Genomic DNA, 19,365 nt, shown 5'->3' with positions numbered 1-19,365 from the left:
AAGGCTGAGTTAGATAGATTGATTGACAAGGGAGTCAAAGGTTATGGGGGCAGACAGGAAAGTAGAGTTGAAGCCCCAATCAGATCAGCCCTGATCTTATCGAATGGCGGAGCGGACTTGAGGGGCCGAATGGCCGACTCCTGCGAATTCTTATGTATGTGTCCAAATGTTTCCAGTTAAAAATAAATTAGATGCAGAAATACCAGTGCTTAATTCACTGACAAAGTGGACTGATGCCTTCTTATAAAACCTCACCCTTCTTAAGAATGAGACCTTATTACAAATACTTTTGAGTTATATTTTCGCAAATCAGACATGGGCTTTTAAAATCTGGAAGTGCCCCACGATGGGGACAGGAGGGCCTCATGCACCACCTCTGCTGCACTGCCTGAAAAGATGGCAGATCTAACAACTTTCAAAGAGGAATTGGATAATAAATACTTGAAAGAGGGAAATCTGTAGGGCGATGGGGAAAGAGCAAGGGAGTGGGACTGATTGGAGAACTCTTTCAAAGGGCTGGCACAGAGACGATGGGCCGAATGGCCTCCTTCTGTGCTGCAATGCTCCCACTGAAGGAAATGATCGTAAAATCTGATGGCATGAACCTTCTGAATATAGCTCTGAGCCTTTGTTCGACAGTAACCTCAACCTGAAGACTGTATTTCAAATTGCTTTAAGCTGTTTTGTCTTGATTAAAATCAGTGAGCAAAAAGTCGGTACTTTTTCGCGTTGAAACAGAATGATCCGTCAGGTTCATGAACTTTCGAAACTCAAGTGAATACAATAAGGGGCGCTACGTCTTCTTGAAATACATTTTCCAGTCTACGTATTAACGTCAGGTCATATTAGCAGATACAACACGATTAAGTCACAACCGTGTCAACCCATCAGGTTTAATCTTACTGAAAATGCTCTGAGTTGGGAAAACTATGCAGGATTAAAGTGTGATCTACAAATCAAAAGAAACTTTTACCGGCACACTTTAATAACATTACCTGTCTTTAAAAAATCTGGCGGAGAGATCATCCACGTTTAAAAGGTGTGTACCCCTCTGATAGAACCAGAAACTTGCTCCCGCCACTTGAGCTGGACAGCCTGTTGTGTAGTTCTCACTTTTACTTCTTTGTTCAGTATTTCCAGTGTCTGCAATATTTTTCCCTCTCAGTACATTTTCTTGAATGATCGATAAATAAAACTCAGGTAGTTCAGAACAAGCCCCTTGGAAACCATTCTGCATCATCCATCCCTCAAAGACTGAAGGGGAGACACAGTCCTGCCCACCTATATAATGATATCTTAACGTCTTGTTGCACTGACCCTTGATCCCGAATGACATACCAGCCAAGATATTGCACATAGAAAAGGCAGGATATTGTCACCAGGAATGAGGCATGTTGTTTATGTCACTGGTCAAAGGGCAGAACCATAATCTTGAAGCAATCCATTAGTTCCAGACACTTAACCTCATCAGCGGCAAAACACGGTATTTAGGGGTTGTGCAGCGAGCACTGCTCAGCCCCAGCGAAAGCAATATGGACTGCAGGAAATCACAATACAGGGTTCCTCCAATGCCCAGCTTACCTCTCGGCAACATACAGCAGAACAGCAGTAACACCCGAATGCAGTGGGCCAAAATGTCTTTGGACAGGGAAGGTTTCATACACAGCTGGACGACCTAAAGAGCTGGAAGTGTGTATATAAGTGTGTGAGAGTGTGTATCTGGACTGACAGACAGGCGAACAATGGGGCGAAGGGATGGAAACTGTTACACTTTGCATATAATAACAGTAACTATTTTCACGCACACAAGCTTTCAAATACATTGATATGATCATTCGCCTCAGCATAAATAGACCTTTTTCATGGCTGATTGTTACAGCTTTCGAAATATGTTAATCCCGCCTATTACACTGTGCAACAGCTACAATATTTATGTCTCTGGTGTTGAAAGTTGTACAATGAGAATAAAAGGAAATACAAATAAATTACATTTCTCAGGCGGCCTGGAACCAGAACAAATTGTAGTTGTTAAAACTTTGTTGCGAGAATGTTAAGTTCCTCACACTTGAGGGAATTACAATTTTACCAGTTTGCTGAGCTCTGAGTTAGTGTCACCAAAATCTCTACACTGTAACATTTAAGATTCAGTAACCAATAAATGTTCAGTTCGGGAAACAATATTTGATCAGTACTGTACACAAAGGTCAAGTGGCAGTAAACATACTGTTGATCTTGAAGGTGAAATGTTAGTTGCGAAAATACATTGAAAGCAGCAGGTGCTCAGTAAACACCATACAGTTTACAAAATGACAAAAGGCTGGAAAACACACTAGAATGGAAGTGGCGAGGATTTGACTCAAAACGTGTAATAGTCAACGTCTGTCGAGCTTGCAACAGGGAAAAAAATCTTTATCTATCCTATCCTGATGTAATCATTGATATTTGGATGTGGGACACACCGAACAAACCCTGCCTCTAGAATTACAAAATGTAACTGCATGAAAAAGCAATACGTTTGCTATCTGGCTCCCTGTGGTTGCAGAGTGAATAACAAAAGGGAAGCAGATCTGTTGTGAAACGGATATTATACATAAAATTAATTACAATACAATTCATACCACCTTCTGTGTGTGCTATGGAGCCCCGCGCTTGCGCTCTGCTCCCAGACGGGACGCAATGTGGATACATGTCTCATTGTGGGGAGTCAGTGATACAATTTTATTCTCAATATTTTACGCTAACAGCCCGTGACAAACCCGCCACATGAAGGTCTGCACCTCAGCAAGCTCCTGCTTCTTATTTTTTGGAAGCAGTGTGCGTAGGATATCTCTTATTTTTCTCCCAGGAGTAACAGCAATGAGGCCTGTCAGTGCGTTCCAGATAAACACTCAGATCCAGTGTGTCTCTGCGCCACCTGACACTTTCTGGATAAACGCACGCAGCAAGCAAGGGAAAGGAGAGAGAGAGAAACAAACATGTTGGGAATTGCTCCTTTTACCTGTCTTGTCAGTCTAAGCCCGCTGGTCGTTGTCCTCCTCTGTGCTCAGGTAGAAGGTTGTATCCATTAGAGCCGGCGCCGGGACTGCGAAGTGTATTTTTAAATGGACGGATTTAAAGGTGAATGTCTAGCTCTTTGTACCTCACTGACTGGCTGCAGCCTCCGCCTCCTCCTCTTCCGTGTATATTCAATCACTGACGTGCCCAGCGTAGCCCCAGCGCACGGCGCTTCCCCCGGGTCCTAGAGCAATCCAAGTAATTTGCACATTACCTGAGACACACACAGACACATTTACACCAACACACACACGGACAGACATGGATGCACACACAGAATGACAGAATCAAAGAATTGTTACAGCACAGAAGGAGGTCATTCGGCCCATCATGTCTGCACCAGCTCTCCGAATGAGCAATTCACTTATTGCCATTCCCCTGCCTTCTCCCCATAACCCTGCACATTCTTCCTTTTCAGATAATTTGAATGCCTCGATGGGACAAGCACACATACAAAAAACAGACATACACCTACACAAACACACAGAGATTAGATGCACAAACACACAAACCAACACACAGACACACATACGTAGATGCACACAAACAGACATACAAATACATACAGAGGCAGACACAGAGACATCCACAAAAACACACATTCACACAAACAGGCAAACACAAAAAGACACATACAAACTCACACCAACAGACACACACATAGATGCACACACAGACACACATGCAAACACACATAGATACACATTCAGACATGCACAGACACACAAACACACACAGACCCACACACATACACACACACAGTGATGCATGCACACAAACATAAACACACAGGCATACACATGCAAAAACACACACACAGGCATAAAAACACACATAAACAGAGGTACACACAGATGCAGAAACAGACACATACATAAACAGACACAGACCCACTTACACAGACACACAGATGCACTCTAACACACACACAAGCAAGCACACACACACAGACATATCAAGGTATTGAGAGTGCTATACTTATCAAATCTATTTGCTTAGTATAAAGTGCACACTCTTTTCCTAGAAAAACACACTCCAGTTACCTAAATCCAGGAGTTTAGCACCTCCAAATTGTGTTTAGGGGGCCTGCCGGAGATTAATAAATTAAAGCCACACAGCTTATCAGCGCACAATGAAAAGAGAAAGTGTTGATTCATTAAGATTCAAATCAGATAGACTCTTTCAGAAAGTAACATTTTGAGAAACAGTATGTGAGGAATCTGAGACTTGACATGTGGTTAAGTGTAGCATGCTTGGGAGGAACAGGTGATTTCAGACGTTTGGCTCCCAACACTCTCCACCACTGAGGATTTCATCATATAAGGTCTGGATATTTTGTAGACTAATTGATAGAGCTTGATTACTATGTTAGTTCATAACTCCAATATCTTTGCATCATGCAATGACCAGGAGAGTAGAAGACAAACTAGATGGACCTTGGTGTTTTTTTTTGTCTAGCAATTCCTATTTTACACAGCACTGGTAAAATACCATCTGCTTGTTCAACCAGAGCCACTGTCCACTGAAACACTGGCTTGCAGAATTATCTGAAGCCAAGAGAGAAATATCTGACTGGCTTGTCATTGATCATTAACAGCGCCTTGGAGGACTGTGGACTGCCCTGGTTCAGGTATCAAAACTTCCACAGCCGAGCATATCATCTTGGAGTCACTTCAGCCCTGAATACTATCTCCTTTATCCCTGCTAAAGGTGGACAGTCATTGTAAAAATACATGAAAGATCAAATTGCTATTTGACTCTTCTTCATTGGATCCTACAAGACTAGAATCATACTGGAAATCACCAGGACTCCCAGTTACTAATTTGGCTCAACAACTGGGATAAATACCATCATTATTTTTCAAATCTATAGCCTCAAGATCCCTTCTTAGGCTGTACAACACCACAATCCCACATCCGAGGGAATTCACCATCATAGTACATTAGTTAACCTCTTGAACAGGGTGGCAGACAGAATCTCTTCTTGGTCCAACAACAACACAGTATCATCTGTAAAAAGGTGTAGTGGAATATTTTCAGAAATACCTTACATCACTTGTGATACAAATCAACATACAAAACATGATGGGTGGCAAAGAAAAACCTTGTTTCACTCTGCTTTTGAGAGGGAAAGGTTCAATGTGTCTATCATTCGTCTTTACTTGAGAGTCGGAGATTTGGGCACACATTCAAGATTAATGTCCTAGACTCGGCCATGTGCTCCCAGAGTTTGAAGCTTCATCATAAGTGTTGCTTGAGACATTAGTTCAAAAGCATTTTGAAAATTGATGAAAGCAATGTTAGTGGATTTCCCCTGAGTCATGCAGTATCAAATAAAGTTACAACTTGTCCTACACATTCTTCAGTCAAACTTAATGCAGCCTGTTTCTTCCTGACTACTTCAAATTATAATTAGTCAACAACTCCATTTTTGTTGTATCATGTGACAACCAGATGGTAGAAGATGCACTAGATGGACCTTAGTAATTTTTCATCCAGCACTTCCTATGTTATACAGCACAGGTACCTCTTAAGGTAGCTCTTAAGGAGGTTCTTCCTGCCACAGAACAGTATATGCACTGCATCAAAAAGATCGACCTTAAAAGCTTTTAATGAATTTAAAAGACTGCACTGGATTATAAAATGGTGCAACTAAAGTCTTTATGACATAAGTTTTAAAGTTTTGGTAAAACAATAATCATGTCAAATTGGGGTCTGTGTAACAGCCCACCTGCCACATTGGAACTTCAAGTATTCACAGAACATCCCCAATTGTTTTCAAGATATTCTGGATGTAATCGGAATATCGGATTTGATTGGCCAAGAGCTGTTAACCATGTACTGTGCTTTTCCTTCTCTCTTTGGAAATCTGTATTCTCTGCCGCGCCTGAGTGATAAAATGGTCAAAGTTCCTGGTTGACTATTGGGGATGAGCGTACTTACAGTGAAGAAGCTGTTTTTATTGTCAATGTAATGTATCCACAGAATCAGCGAGGTTCAGTTTTCCTTACAATGGTATCTTTATATATCAATCAATATTTTATTTTTAAATAGTTAGTTTCTGCTTTGGGTGCAATCGGTAGATTGGGAGCAAATTGCCCTTGAAATTACACTTGTTAGTTTACAGTTCATGATTTCGCTAAAAATCTATTTGCATAATCACGAACATAAAATCTTGCATGAACCAGCACAATCAGGGAGCGTAATAGAATGTAATTAGTTTTATTTTTCTTTGCATTAAAAAATGTCATTAACATATTTGAGTGGAGGTTTTATTAATACTGCTGAAAATAGGTTAATCAAAAAAAATGCACATTTTAATAAGCCTTTCCAGCACTCCACCTGCGAGGAACCTGATTTTAAATCACTGAAAACACCTTAAAGAAATCATATGGAACTATTTAATAGTTTAATTGGCGTACAGTAATTTTTTTAGTAAATTAAATATTGTTTGTTAAGTATGACACTGAGCCACAAAAGCTTGGTCAAAATGGTAGGTTTTAAGGAGCATCTTAAAGGAGGAAAGCGAGGTGGAGAGACAGAGAGGTGTAGGGAGAGTATTCCAGAGCTTGGGGCCTAGGCAAATTAAGGCGTGGCCACCAATAGTGGAGCAATTAAAATTAGGGATGCACAAAAGACCAGAATTAGAGAAGCGCAGATATCTTGGAGGGTTATGGGGCTGGAAGCAATTACAGAGTAAAGAGGGGTGAAGCCATGGAGGGAGTTAAAAACAAGGATGAGAATTTTAATGTCAAGACATTGCTTGACCAGGAGCCAATGTAGGTCAGAGAGCACAGGGGTATATAGAAGGTAGGTAGGTGAGGTATTGGGGATGTGTTTCCCAGTCACTGTGGGCTCCTAGAAGTTGTTTGATCATCTTCCAGAGTCAGTGAGGAATTCCCAGAGCTTTTTTCCCCCAAATTGGTCTAGGATATATTTTTTTTACCTCTCCCAGGAAATTGCATGGTTAGCTGTTGGGAGTGGTGGTGTTTTCATTATGTACTAGATTACGTGCTGGTTAATCTTCCACCTGTAGCTCTCTTAAGACACTAGTCTGGTAGTAAACTCAAATTTTGTAAGACAAATATTCACTGCTAAAAGTTCAATTGTAGCACTTTTCATGAATTCAGGATGTCCTAAAGTGCTTTATAACTAATGAAGTAGCTTTGAAGTGTAGTCGCTGTTAGAATGCAGGAAGTCAATTTTGTGCAAAGCAATTGTATTTAAGATATCATGTCAATGAGGAAGGAATTTTGACAATTTGAATTTGGAATTGTGATAGGGAATAACCTTAAATCTCTCAGACAGTATGTATTATGCTGCCCTTACTGTTAGTGAATCAAACGTAGTGATTATTCATGTATCCTTTCTGCACTTCGGTAGTTGCATTGACACTTTGCACTGTTTTCATTATTTCTTTTCAAAGTATAGCACTCTTTCTGTAAAGTTGTTAATAATGCAGAGGCACTTGCTGAGTCACATCTCAAATATACTGCACAATGGTAATGATTAAAAAGCAAAGTTGCATTTATATGACCTCCATAACTCTAGAACACCCCAGAGCACTTTACAACCAATGAAGTATTTTTGAAGTGTCGTCACTGTTATAATGAAGTAAGCCAATTTTTTTCATGGTAAGCTGTCAAAAACAGCAATGGAACAATTGACCAGATCAATTATTTTATGTTTTAGTTGAGGGATAAATGTTGTCCAGGATACTGGGAAAACTTGGTCTTCTGAAAATAGTACCCATGGGATCTTTTACGTCCACAGAATCACAGAATTGTTACTGTGTAGGAGGAGGCCATTCAGCCCATCGTGTCTGCACTGGCTCTCTGATAGAGCAAATCCCTCAGTTCCATTCCCCTGCCTTCTCCCCATAACCCTGCACATTCTTCCTTTTCATATAACTGTCTAATTCCCTTTTCAATGCTTCAATTGAACCTGCCTTCACCACATTCTCAGGCAGTGCATTCCAGACCTTAACCACTCACTGCGTAAAGCACGTTTGCTTCTCTTACCAAATACTTTAAATCGGTGCCATTTCGTTCCCGATCTTTCAGGAGTGGGAACAGTTTCTCTCTATCTACTCTGTCCAGACCCCTCATGATTTTGAATACCTCTATCAAATCACCTCTCAGCCTTCTCTTCTCCAAGGAAAACTTCTCCAATCTATCTTCATAACTGAAATTCCTCATCCCTGGAACCATTCTCGTGAATCTTTTCTTCACTCTCTCCAATGCCCTCACGTCTTTCCTAAAGTGCGGTGCCCAGAACTGGACACAATACTCCACAGCTGAGGCCAAACTACTGTCCAACTGAGAGGGCAGCCAGGAACTCATTTTACAGTCTCAGGAGAAAGATGGCATCTGCAACAGTGCAGCACTCTCTCAGAACTGAACTCAGAATGCCAGCCTGTATTATGTGCTCAAGTCTCTGAAATGGGACCAGAACCCAGACTATATATTAAAGCTCCCCACATGGTTATGTCCTGCATTCGCCTGCAGCATCAATGGGAGGCACCAAGCAGAGATCAATTGGTTCTCCATGACAAGAAAGAGAAAACCATCTGATTCAGATGCAAGAATGCTCCACTGAGCCATATCCGACAATGATAGCTACTTTGCATAGTAGCTGCTTCTGTTGTTACTGCAGATAGATGGTTACTGTATTCCTCGGGAGTGGCAGTAACCCATGTAACAAATTTATATTTGAATTTATGAAATTAATCTTGTTCAGATGGTGCAGGATATCTGTACTTCCATATGTTATGGCTGAATCTTAAGGCTTGGATTCACTGTTAAAGCCCCTACATGGTAATATCCTGAATTCACCTGCAACATCAGTGGGAGGCACCAGGCAGAGATCAATTGGCTCTCTACGACGAGAGAGTGAAAATCATTGCACAAGTTGCCTTTAATCACACTTGCACATCTCGTATTGGACAGGTCATGAACAAGAAGGCAGAGGTTTGGAAGTGAAGTGCCTTGATAAAACAATGGCCTGTGAAATAAGATTTAAGGCTAAGGAACACAATGCAATATATTAAAAAGAAAAGGAATAATATTTGAAGGGGTTAGGAAAGGTGAATGCAATTTACTGGGAGATGCAAATGCAACCATGCGAAAATTAAAGTGCACAGATTTGAAGGAGAAGGGATTCCACTGCATTGTCACATACGCCTGAAAGCTGCAAAGGGAGATATGTCATTGGTAATCCTCAGTCACCACTTATCATTAATAGGAAGTGCACTCTACTATTCACAATTTCTGGAGCACAGCATTGTGTTGTTATGTCAAGAGGAAATTCTTCACAAAAGGATTGGTCCCTGTTACCTCTACCCAGCAAGTTTGAAGCATAGCAGGTAGCAACAGAAGGCAACTACGAAGCATTGATAAGCATAGTTAACTTGCTTTATTAAATTTGGGATTATGCAACTACTCAGTTTATATACACTTCCCCACTAATGAACTCACTTACACATTATTGTGAAAGTCAGTTAGTCCTTTGATGACTGAATGCCCTTAATTTTACCATCACCTTATATTTTTACTAAATGTCACTAGGAAATCACACTGTCTCAAATGTGACAGATAGGACAACAGCGAAATGTGAGCAGAGAGGGAGTGATGAGCTTGCATCTGAGGAAGAAGCAAAATTTTCCTATTTAAGTGGCAGCTGTGGCTCAGTTTGTAGCACTCTTGCCTCTGATCACAAGTTTCTGGATTCAAGTCCCACCCCAGTGCTTGAGCAAAACAATCAAGCCTGACACTCCAGTGCACCACTGAGGGAGTGCTGCACTTTCGGAGGTGCTGTCGTTTGGAGGAGATGTAAAAGAGCCCATGATACTATTTCAAAGAAGAGCAGGGGAGTAAACCCCGGTGTCCTGGCCAAAGAGCATCATAACAAAACAGATTAGCTAGTCATTATCACATTACGGTTTGAGGAGGTTTGCTGTGCGCATATTGGCTGCTGCGTTTCCTACATTTCAACAATGACGATACTTCGAAGTAGTACTTTGTTGGCTTTAAAGCACTTTGAGACGTCTGGTGGTCATGAAAGGTGCGATATAAATGCATGTCTTTCTTTCTAACAATGACATCTTGCCTTTTTAAAAATTCATTCATGGGATATGGGCGTCACTGGCTATGCCAGCATTTATTGGCCATCCCTAATTGCCCTTGAGAAGGTGGTGGTGAGCTACCTTCTTGAACCGCTGAGGTCCATGTGAGGTAGGTACACCCGTGTGCTGTTAGGACGGGAGTTCCAGGATTTTGACACAGCGACAGTGAAGGAACGGTGATATAGTTCCAAGTCAGGATGGTGTGTGACTTGGACGGGAACTTGCAGGTGGTGGTGTTCCCATGCATCTGCTGCTTTTGTCCTTCAAGGTGGTAGAGGCCGCGGGTTTGGAAAGTGCTGTCTAAGGAGCCTTGGTGCATTGCTGCAGTGCATCTTGTAGATGGTACACACTGCTGCCACTGTGCGTCGCTGGAGGTGGGAGTGAATGTTTGTGGATGGTGTGCCAATCAAGCGGGCTGCTTTGTTCTGAATGGTGTCGAGCTTCTTGAGTGTTGTTGGAGATGCACCCATCCAGGCAAGTGGAGAGTATTCCATCACACTCCTGACTTGTGCCTTGTAGCTGGTGGACAGGCTTTGGGGAGTCAGGAGGTGAGTTACTCGCCGCAGGATTCCTAGCCTCTGACCTGCTCTTGTAGCCAATGTATTTATATGACTACTCCAGTTAAGTTTCTGGTCAATGGTAGCCCTAGGATGTTAATAGTGGGGGATTCAGCGATGGTAATGCCATTGAATGTCAAGGGGAGATGGTTAGATTCTCTCTTGTTGGAGATGGTCATTGCCTGGCACTTGTGTGGCGCAAATGTTACTTGCCACTTATCAGCCCAAGCCTGGATATTGTCCAGGTCTTGCTGCATTTCTACACGGACTGCTTCAGTATTTGAGGAGTCGCGAATGGTGCTGAACATTGTGCAATCATCAGCGAACATCCCCATTCCTGATCTTATGATTGAAGGAAGGTCATTGGTGAAGCAGCTGAAGATGATTGGGCCTAGGACAATAGCCTGAGGAACTCCTACAGTGATGTCCTGGAGCTCAGATGATTGACCTCCAACAACCACAGCCATCTTCCTTTGCGCTATGTATGGCTCCAACCAGTGGAGAGTTTTCCCCTGAGTCCCATTGACTCCAGTTTTGCTAGGGCTCCTTGATGCCATACTCGGTCCAATGCTGCCTTGATGTCAAGGGCAGTCACTCTCACCTCACCTCTTGAGTTCAGCTCTTTTGTCCATGTTTGAACCAAGGCTGTAATGAGGTCAGGAACTGAGTGGCCCTGGCGGAACCCAAACTGAGCATCACTGAGCAGATTATTGCTAAGCAAGTGATGCTTGATGGCACTGTTGATGACACCTTCCATCACTTTACTGATGATTGAGAGTAGATTGATGGGGCGGTAATTGGCCCGGTTAGACTTGTCCTGCTTTATGTGTACAGGACATACCTGGGCAATTTTCCACATTGCTGGGTAGATGCCAGTGTTGTAGCTATACTGGAGCAGCTTGGCTAGGGGTGCGGCAAGTTCTGGAACACAGGTCTTCAGTACTATTGCTGGAATTTAGCCAGGACCCATAGCCTTTGCAGTATCCAGTGCCTTCAGTCGTTTCTTGATATCACGTGGAGTGAATTGAATTGGCTGAAGACTGGCATTTGTAATTTTGGGGACTTTAGGAGGAGGCCGAGATGGATCATCAACTCGGCACTTCTGGCTGAAGATTGTTGCAAATGCTTCTGCCTTATTTTTTGCACTGATGTGCTGGGCTCCCCCATCATTGAGGATGGGGATATTTGTGGAGCCACCTCCTTCAGTTAGTTGCTTCATTGTCCACCACCATTCACAACTGGATGTGGCAGGACTGCAGAGCTTAGATCTGATCTGTTGGTTATGGGATCGCTTAGCTCTGTCTATTGCATGCTGCTTATGCAGTTTGGCATCCAAGTAGTCCTGTGTTGTAGCTTCACCAGGTTGACACCTCATTTTGAGGTATGCCTGGTGCTGCTCCTGGCATGCCCTCCTGCACTCTTCATTGAACCAGGGTTGGTCTCCTGGCTTGATGGTCATGGTAGAGTGGGGGATATGCCGGGCCATGAGGTTACAGATTGTGGTTGAGTACAATTCTGCTGCTGTTGATGGCCCACAGCGCCTCATGGATGCCCAGTTTTGCATTGCTAGATCTGTTCGAAATCTATCCCATTTAGCACGGTAGTAGTGCCATACAACACGGTATCCTCAATGTGAAGGTGGGACTTTGTCTCCACAAGGACTGTGTGATGGTCACTCCTACCAATACAGTCATGGACAGAAGCATCTGCGGCAGGCAGATTGGTGAAGACAAAGTCAAGTATGTTTTTCCCTCGTGTTGGTTCCCCCACCACCTGCCGCAGACCCAGTCTAGCAGCTATGTCCTTTAGTACCCGGCCAGCTCAGTCAATAGTGGTGTTACCAAGCCACTCTTGGTGATGGACATTGAAGTCCCCCACCCAGAGTACATTTTGTGCCCTTGCTACCCTCAGTGCTTCCTCCAAATGGTGTTCAATATGGAGGAGTACTGACTCATCAGCTGAGGGAGGGCAGTAGGTGGTAATCAGTAGGAGGTTACCTTGCCCATCCTTGACCTGATGCCATGAGACTTCATGGGGTCCGGAGTCAATGTTGAGGACTCCCAGGACAACTCCCTCCCTCCTGTAGACCACTGTCCCACCACCTCTGCTGGGTCGGTGGGACAGGACATACCCAGGGATAGTGATTGCAGTGTCTGGGATATTGTCTGTAAGGTATGATTCCGTGAGTATGACTTTTTCAGGCTGTTGCTTGACTAGTCTGTGGGACAGCTCTCCCAACCTTGGCAAAAGCCCCCAGATGTTAGTAAGGAGGACTTTGCAGGGTTGACAGGGCTGGGTTTGCCGTTGTCGTTTCTGGTGCCTAGGTCAATGCTGGGTGGTCCGTCCGGTTTCATTCCTTTTTATTGACTTTGTAGCGGTTAGATGCAACTGAGTGGCTTGCTAGGCCATTTCAGAGGGCACGTAAGAGTCAACCACATTACTGTGGGTCTGGAGTCACATGTAGGCCAGACCAGGTAAGGACAGCAGATTTCCTTCCCTAAAGGACATTAGTGAACCAGATGAGTTTTTACAACAATTGTAGAAAGGAGGAAAGATTGAGGGAGGTAAGGAGTGAAGGAAAAAATTGAATGAATCATGCGAAAACGAAAAATGAAATGTCGGCCGGCACAGCAATGCATGAACATAATGAATTGAGAAGCTGATGATGTCATAGAGGCATTTGAGAAGTTTAAACAAAAGTGCAGATTGACAATCAGTAGTTTTCTAAAAGGCACTAGCAATGAAAATGGGGTCAGCTACATCCTTCTGCGGGCAGGAGATAAAGGATTAAAGTTGTTTAATAGCTGGGAGCTGAGTGAAGAAGACTGCAGAAACACAGACAAAAGTTTTGAAAAATTCATCACCCATCTCCAGCCAAAATCAAATCATCAGTTCTACCAATATGAATTTCAAGGCCTCAGACAGGTATTAGGTGAATCCGTTGACAATTTCATCACAAGATTGGAAAATGCAACCAGATGAAAGGCTGATAGATCAGCTAATTTCAGGTTCTGCGCACCCTGAAATATAAAAACCTCTAATTGGAAAAGAAAAGCTCACAATATTGCAGGTTGTAGACACTGTCAGAGCACATGAAGCCACAAGCAGACAGATGGAAACACCAACTACCCAAAGGCTGGACTTCAGTTAAGCCAAGAGAAAGGGAGCAGGGTTGGTGCAGTGAAACAGCAACAACATAATGCACACTAGACAGAAGGAAGATATGCAGGAGCTGTGGATGACCACATGAATTCACAGACAGAAGGAAATGCATTACATATGGATCAATCTGCAGAGCTTGTGGAAAGGCCAGTCACTGGGAAAAGACGTGCAGAACAAGGGAAGAAGGTGGTAGTCGAGTCACCAGAGAGAGAACAATAGAGCGAGTGAGCAGGAAAAGAAACCAAAACACCCATACCCTGGAAGATGACGATGAATTTGAAAACACGATAGACATAGGAACCATACAGCTGCATGAAATGTCTGGATGCAACTGTTCCCAGAGAAAAGAAATTCACACGACCATTCAGATCAGGAAGAGGATGGGACATAAGCCCACAATGATAAATCTGAAGGTGAAGATTGATACTGGAGCACAGAGTAACATCATCCCGCTCAGACTATACCAGAAGATTTTTCCTGAATATTTGGAAGAAAATGGTTATCCGAGGAAAGCTGCTCTCTAACCGAACAACGTCATGTTGACGGCATACAGGGGAACTGAGATTCAACAGCTAGGAACAACCCAAATCAGAGGGATACACAAAGGAAAAGATGTTACCTGTATCTATTCATCTTGATTCAAAATTGATAATTAATGCGTTTAGCACTAAATTCCAAATTGCAGTGTTATTTGTGTTGCTTAAAACAAATTATTTGGTCATTGAACTTTTTAGTGTTTTAGTGTAATAATTGATTTCAAATTATCAGTAGTGGGCTTTCTTGGTGATGGAGAAATCTAAGTTGAAGGGACCGAAGTAGTGTCGCTCTAACGTTCAAGTGGGCCTTTATGAGGCAATACTAAAGCCATATTGTTGGCAGAACTGTACTGCTTTTTTGTAGTCAGTTGTGGTTATTGGTTCATTCAAGACATACAAAGGGCTACAGTTGAGTAAAGTATGAGTAACATACTGGAGTTAATTAATCATATTCGTTCCTCATGTTATGTTGTGTTTGTCTTTCAAGATACAAAATTATTTATTGACTGGTAAATCCTTTATTGCTATTAGCTTTACAATCCAATTTGGCCTTTGAGCCAACAGAAAACTCCTAGTTCCCCTTCTAGCCTCGGAATGAATACACTGCAATGCCAGTGCCAATATCAGCAAGTACTGTCAGGAGGAAACATAATTAAGTCAGCGGGACTTGGTTGTGGAGGGAATCAAAGCAGCCAGAGCAGACTGTCATGCAGGAGATGAATGTAGTGCAAGCTGTGGAGGAGAAGTTAGCTTGGGATGGTCAAGCCATCTTTAACAGTTTAAGGCCAGACATCTGGGTACCAGGTGATCTCAGATCTGAGGATGTGGAGTTTGAAGCTACAGCAGGAAAATAAGAATGGATGACCTTGAGTCATGGAGTTATTATGGGACAGAAGTAGGCTATTAGACCCATTGAGTCCATGCCAACTCTCTGTAGAGCAATCCAGTCAGTCCCATTCCCCGTTGTACCCCCATAGCCCTGCAAGTTTACTTCCCTCAAGTACCCATCCAAATTTTCTTTTGAAATCATTGATCATCTCCACTTCCAACAGCCTAGTAGGCAGCGAGTTCCAAATCATTACGACTTGCTGTGTAAAAAAAGTTCTTCATCATATCCTCCTGTATTTCTTGCCTGAAACCTTAAATCTGTGTCCCCTAGTCCGTGGACCGTCAGCTAATGGGAACAGCTATTCTTTGTCTACAGTATCTAAACCTTTCATAATCTTGTATACCTCCATCGATTCTCCCCTCAAACTCCTTTGCTCCAGGGAGAACAACCCCAGTTTCTCCAACCTAACCTTGTAGCTAAAATCCCTCAACAATGGAACCATTCTGGTAAATCTCCTCTGCACCCTCTCAAGGACCTTCACATCCTTCCTAAAGTGTGGAACTGGATTGAATACACTAGTTTTGGCCTAATCAATGCTTTATAAAGGTTCAGCATAACTTCCCTGTTTTGTACTCAATACCTCTATTTATGAAGCCCAAGATCCTGTATGCTTTGCTAACTACTCTCTCAATAAACCCAGCCACCTTCAAAGATCTGTGCACATGATCCTCCCAGGTTCCTCTGTCCCTGCACATTCTTTAGAACTATACGATTTAGTCTATATTGCCTCTCCCTATCCCTTCTGCTAAAATGCTATAACCTCACACTTGTCTGTATTAAATTCCATCTGCCACTTGTCTGCCCATTCTGCTCACATATCTATGTCCTGCTGCAGTCGATTGGTATCATCCTCACTGTCTGCCTCACCTCCAAGTTTGGTGTCATCGGCAAATTTTGAAATTCTATTCTGTATTCCAATATCCAAGTCATTTTATACATGTGTGTGTGTGTATATATATATATATATATATATATATGTAATCAGAAAAAGCAGTGGCCCTAGCTCCTAGCACTGACCCTTGAGGAACACTGCTGTCTACCATCCTCCAATCTGAAAAACAACCATTTGCCGCAACTCACTGTTTTCTGTCCTTAAGACAAATTTTTTATGCACTGATCCTCCTATTCCATGAACCTCAATTTTGTAAATCAACCTTTTATGTGGTATTTTGTCAAATGCTTTCTTAAGATCCATATAGTGTCGTAAGAGTTTTGTTTGTTTTGTTTGAAAGCTTAGAATTCTGTGTGTTTTTAAAAAGACTGAGAAAAAGGATTTTCTGTGAACATTGAATGCTGAAACTTGATGTTTGAACTCAGAGAGACAGACTGCAACACACCTGTTCCAAACAACAGCAAGGGAAATGACAGGTCACATGACTTGACTGTTCGAGTTTCAGTTTCATTTTTGCATTGTGGAGCCTGGTAAGCTGGGCAGACAGGAAGGAGAACAAACTAGCTGGGACCTGTTTTTTGTGGATCAGATAAAAGACCTCTCCCTGCAAAAGAAGGCTTGCGCCTCTCTTGTAAATAAGAAATTCTACATTTGAAGTGGTGGCTGTGGTCTGCCTGGAGAGAGAAAAAAGACCCCTGGAGAGGAAAGACCCAGGAAAAGAGGAGTTGCTGCTTTCTGTGGAGAAAGGCAGCTTTGCTTAGAGGTAGCCCTGCATTTATAAAGGAAGCAGATCCCTATTGCCACCAGTCTCTGAAAAATCTATGCCTCAGGAGAGATTCCTGTTGCCTGTAATGATTTGGGAGATCCTGAAAGCTCAAGAAAGCGTCCATCGCTAGACTGCTATTTCGAAATTAAGTAGACCTGTTGCTACACCCTTTTGCTGAAAGATCTGTGTGACGCCTGTTGCAGACAAAGTGCTGTGAACACCTACCCATCACAGACTGTTCATTAACCTTGCCTGGAGAGACTTCGAGTGGCATCTGACTATTCGACTCTGTGACACCTCACTGACCCGGAAATATCCTACCAGAATTAGACAACCTAATTATTTTATTATTCTTAAGAAACAGTTGAAATCCAAAACATGTTTTTAAAACAGGTTAACCATTTTTTCTGAATATATGTGTGTGCAAGAGGGTTAGGAAGAATAAGAGGTTTTAAAAGAATCTTTTAACGTATAGAGTTCCCTCATTATTGTTTAAGACTTAGTTTATTAATAAATAGTTAATGTTGTTGTTTAAAGACACCTGGTTTGGTGTGCTTTATTCTGGGGGAACAAATAGAGTGTTTAATTTGGCTATTATCCGGTAGGTGGGAAACATTACTAATATGTTGTGACCAGTGGAGTAATGGGACTGAATTAACAGTGCATTACTCCCACCTTGGTCATAACAATAGACAATATCCACTGTATTCCCTTCATCAACCTTTTCCATTACTTCATTAAAAAGTTCATAAGTTTAGTCTAACACAATCTGCCTCTTACAAATCCATGCTGGTTCTCCTAAATTAACTCAAACTCTCCAAGTGCCTGTTAATTTTCCCCCTGATTATTGTTTCTAAAACCTTACTCACCAGTGATGTTAAATTAACTGAACTGCAGTTCCTTGGAATGTCCACTCTTGAATAAGAGTGCCATATTTGCCACCCTCCAATCTTCTGGCACCGCCCGCATATCTTATAGAATCATGGAATGGTTACAGCACAGAAGGAGGCCATTTGTTCCATTGTGTCCATGCTGGCTTTCTGTGAGAGCATCTCAGGTAGTCCCACTCCCCTGCCTTTTCCCAGTAGGCCTGCAAATTTTTTCTCTTCAGGTAATTATCCAATTCCCTTTTAAAAAGCCATGATTGTATCTGCCTCCACCATCCTCTCAGGCAGTGCATTCCAGATCCTAACCACTCGCTACATAAAAAAGCTTTTCCTCATGTCACCTCTGGTTATTTTGCCATTCACCTTAAATCAGTGTCTTCTGTTTCTCAACATTTCCGCCAATGGGAACAGTTTCTCCCTATCTACTCTTTCCAGATCCTTCAAGATTTTGAATACTTCTATCAAATCTCCTCTCAACCTCCTCTCCCCAAGGAGAGCTTCTCCAATTTATCCACATAACTGAAGTCCCTCATCCCTAGAATTATTCCCGTGAATTTTTTCTGCACCCCCTTTAATGCCTTCACATCCTTCCTAAAGTGATGCCCAGAACAGGACACAATCCTCCAATTGAGGCCGAATCAGTACTTGATATAGGTTCACAATGATGTCCTTGCTTTTGTACTCTATGCCTCTATTTATAAAGCCCAGGATCCCATATGCCTTATTAACTGTTTTCTGAACCTTCCCTGCCACCTTCAATGATTTGTGGACCTATAACCCCAGGTCCCTCTGCTCCGGCACCCCCTTCAGAAATGTACCTTTTATTTTATATTGCCTATCCTCATTCTTCCTATCAAAATGAACCACTTCACACTTCTCTGTATTAAACTTCATCTTCCACTTGACTGTCCATTCCACCACTCTGTCTGCATCCTCTTGAAGTTTGTCACTATCCACCTCACAGTTCACAATATTTCCAGGTTTTGCGTCATTTGCAAATTTTGAAATTGTGCCCTGTGCACCCAAGTCCAGCTCATTAATATATATCAAGAAAAGCTCGGGTCCAAATACCGACCCCTGGGAAACCCCACTACATACCTTCCTCCAGTCTGATAAACAACCGCTCACCACGAATCTCTGTTTCCTGTCATTCAGCCAACTTTGTATCCATGCTGCCATTGTTCCTTTTATTTCATTGGCTTCAACTTTGCTGACAGGCCAGTTATGTGGCACTTTCATCAAACGCATTTTGAAAGTCCATGTACACCACATCAACCTAATTAGCCTCATCAACCCTCTCTGTTACTTCATCAAAAAATGCAACCAAATTCGTTAAACATGATTTTCCCTGAGCGAATCCGTGCTGGCTTTCCTTAATTAGTCCACATTTGTGACTGTTAATTTTGTCCCAGATTATCATTTCAAAAAGCTTTCCCACCACTCAGGTTAAACTGACTGGCCTGTAGTTACTGGGTTTATCCTAAAACACCTTTTTGACC

General features: G+C 42.4%; 1 protein-coding gene across 7 annotated transcripts in view; it reads right to left on the bottom strand.

The window, feature by feature from the left end:
- The window catches only part of ccser1 (coiled-coil serine-rich protein 1), a 1,304,709-nt gene extending 1,301,543 nt beyond the window's left edge, over positions 1-3,166 (bottom strand). For all 7 annotated transcript variants that reach the window (XM_068045908.1, XM_068045891.1, XM_068045926.1 and 4 more), the window contains exon 1: positions 2,999-3,166. The gene's annotated coding sequence lies outside the window, so the exon portion shown is untranslated. The remainder of the gene's footprint in view (positions 1-2,998) is intronic.
- Positions 3,167-19,365: the final 16,199 nt, after the last annotated feature.

Source organism: Heterodontus francisci, chromosome 1 (genome assembly GCF_036365525.1).
Source record: "Heterodontus francisci isolate sHetFra1 chromosome 1, sHetFra1.hap1, whole genome shotgun sequence".
NCBI lineage: Eukaryota > Metazoa > Chordata > Chondrichthyes > Heterodontiformes > Heterodontidae > Heterodontus > Heterodontus francisci.
Note: the sequence above shows the minus strand (reverse complement) of the source record. Positions and strands in the feature narration are given on the sequence as shown.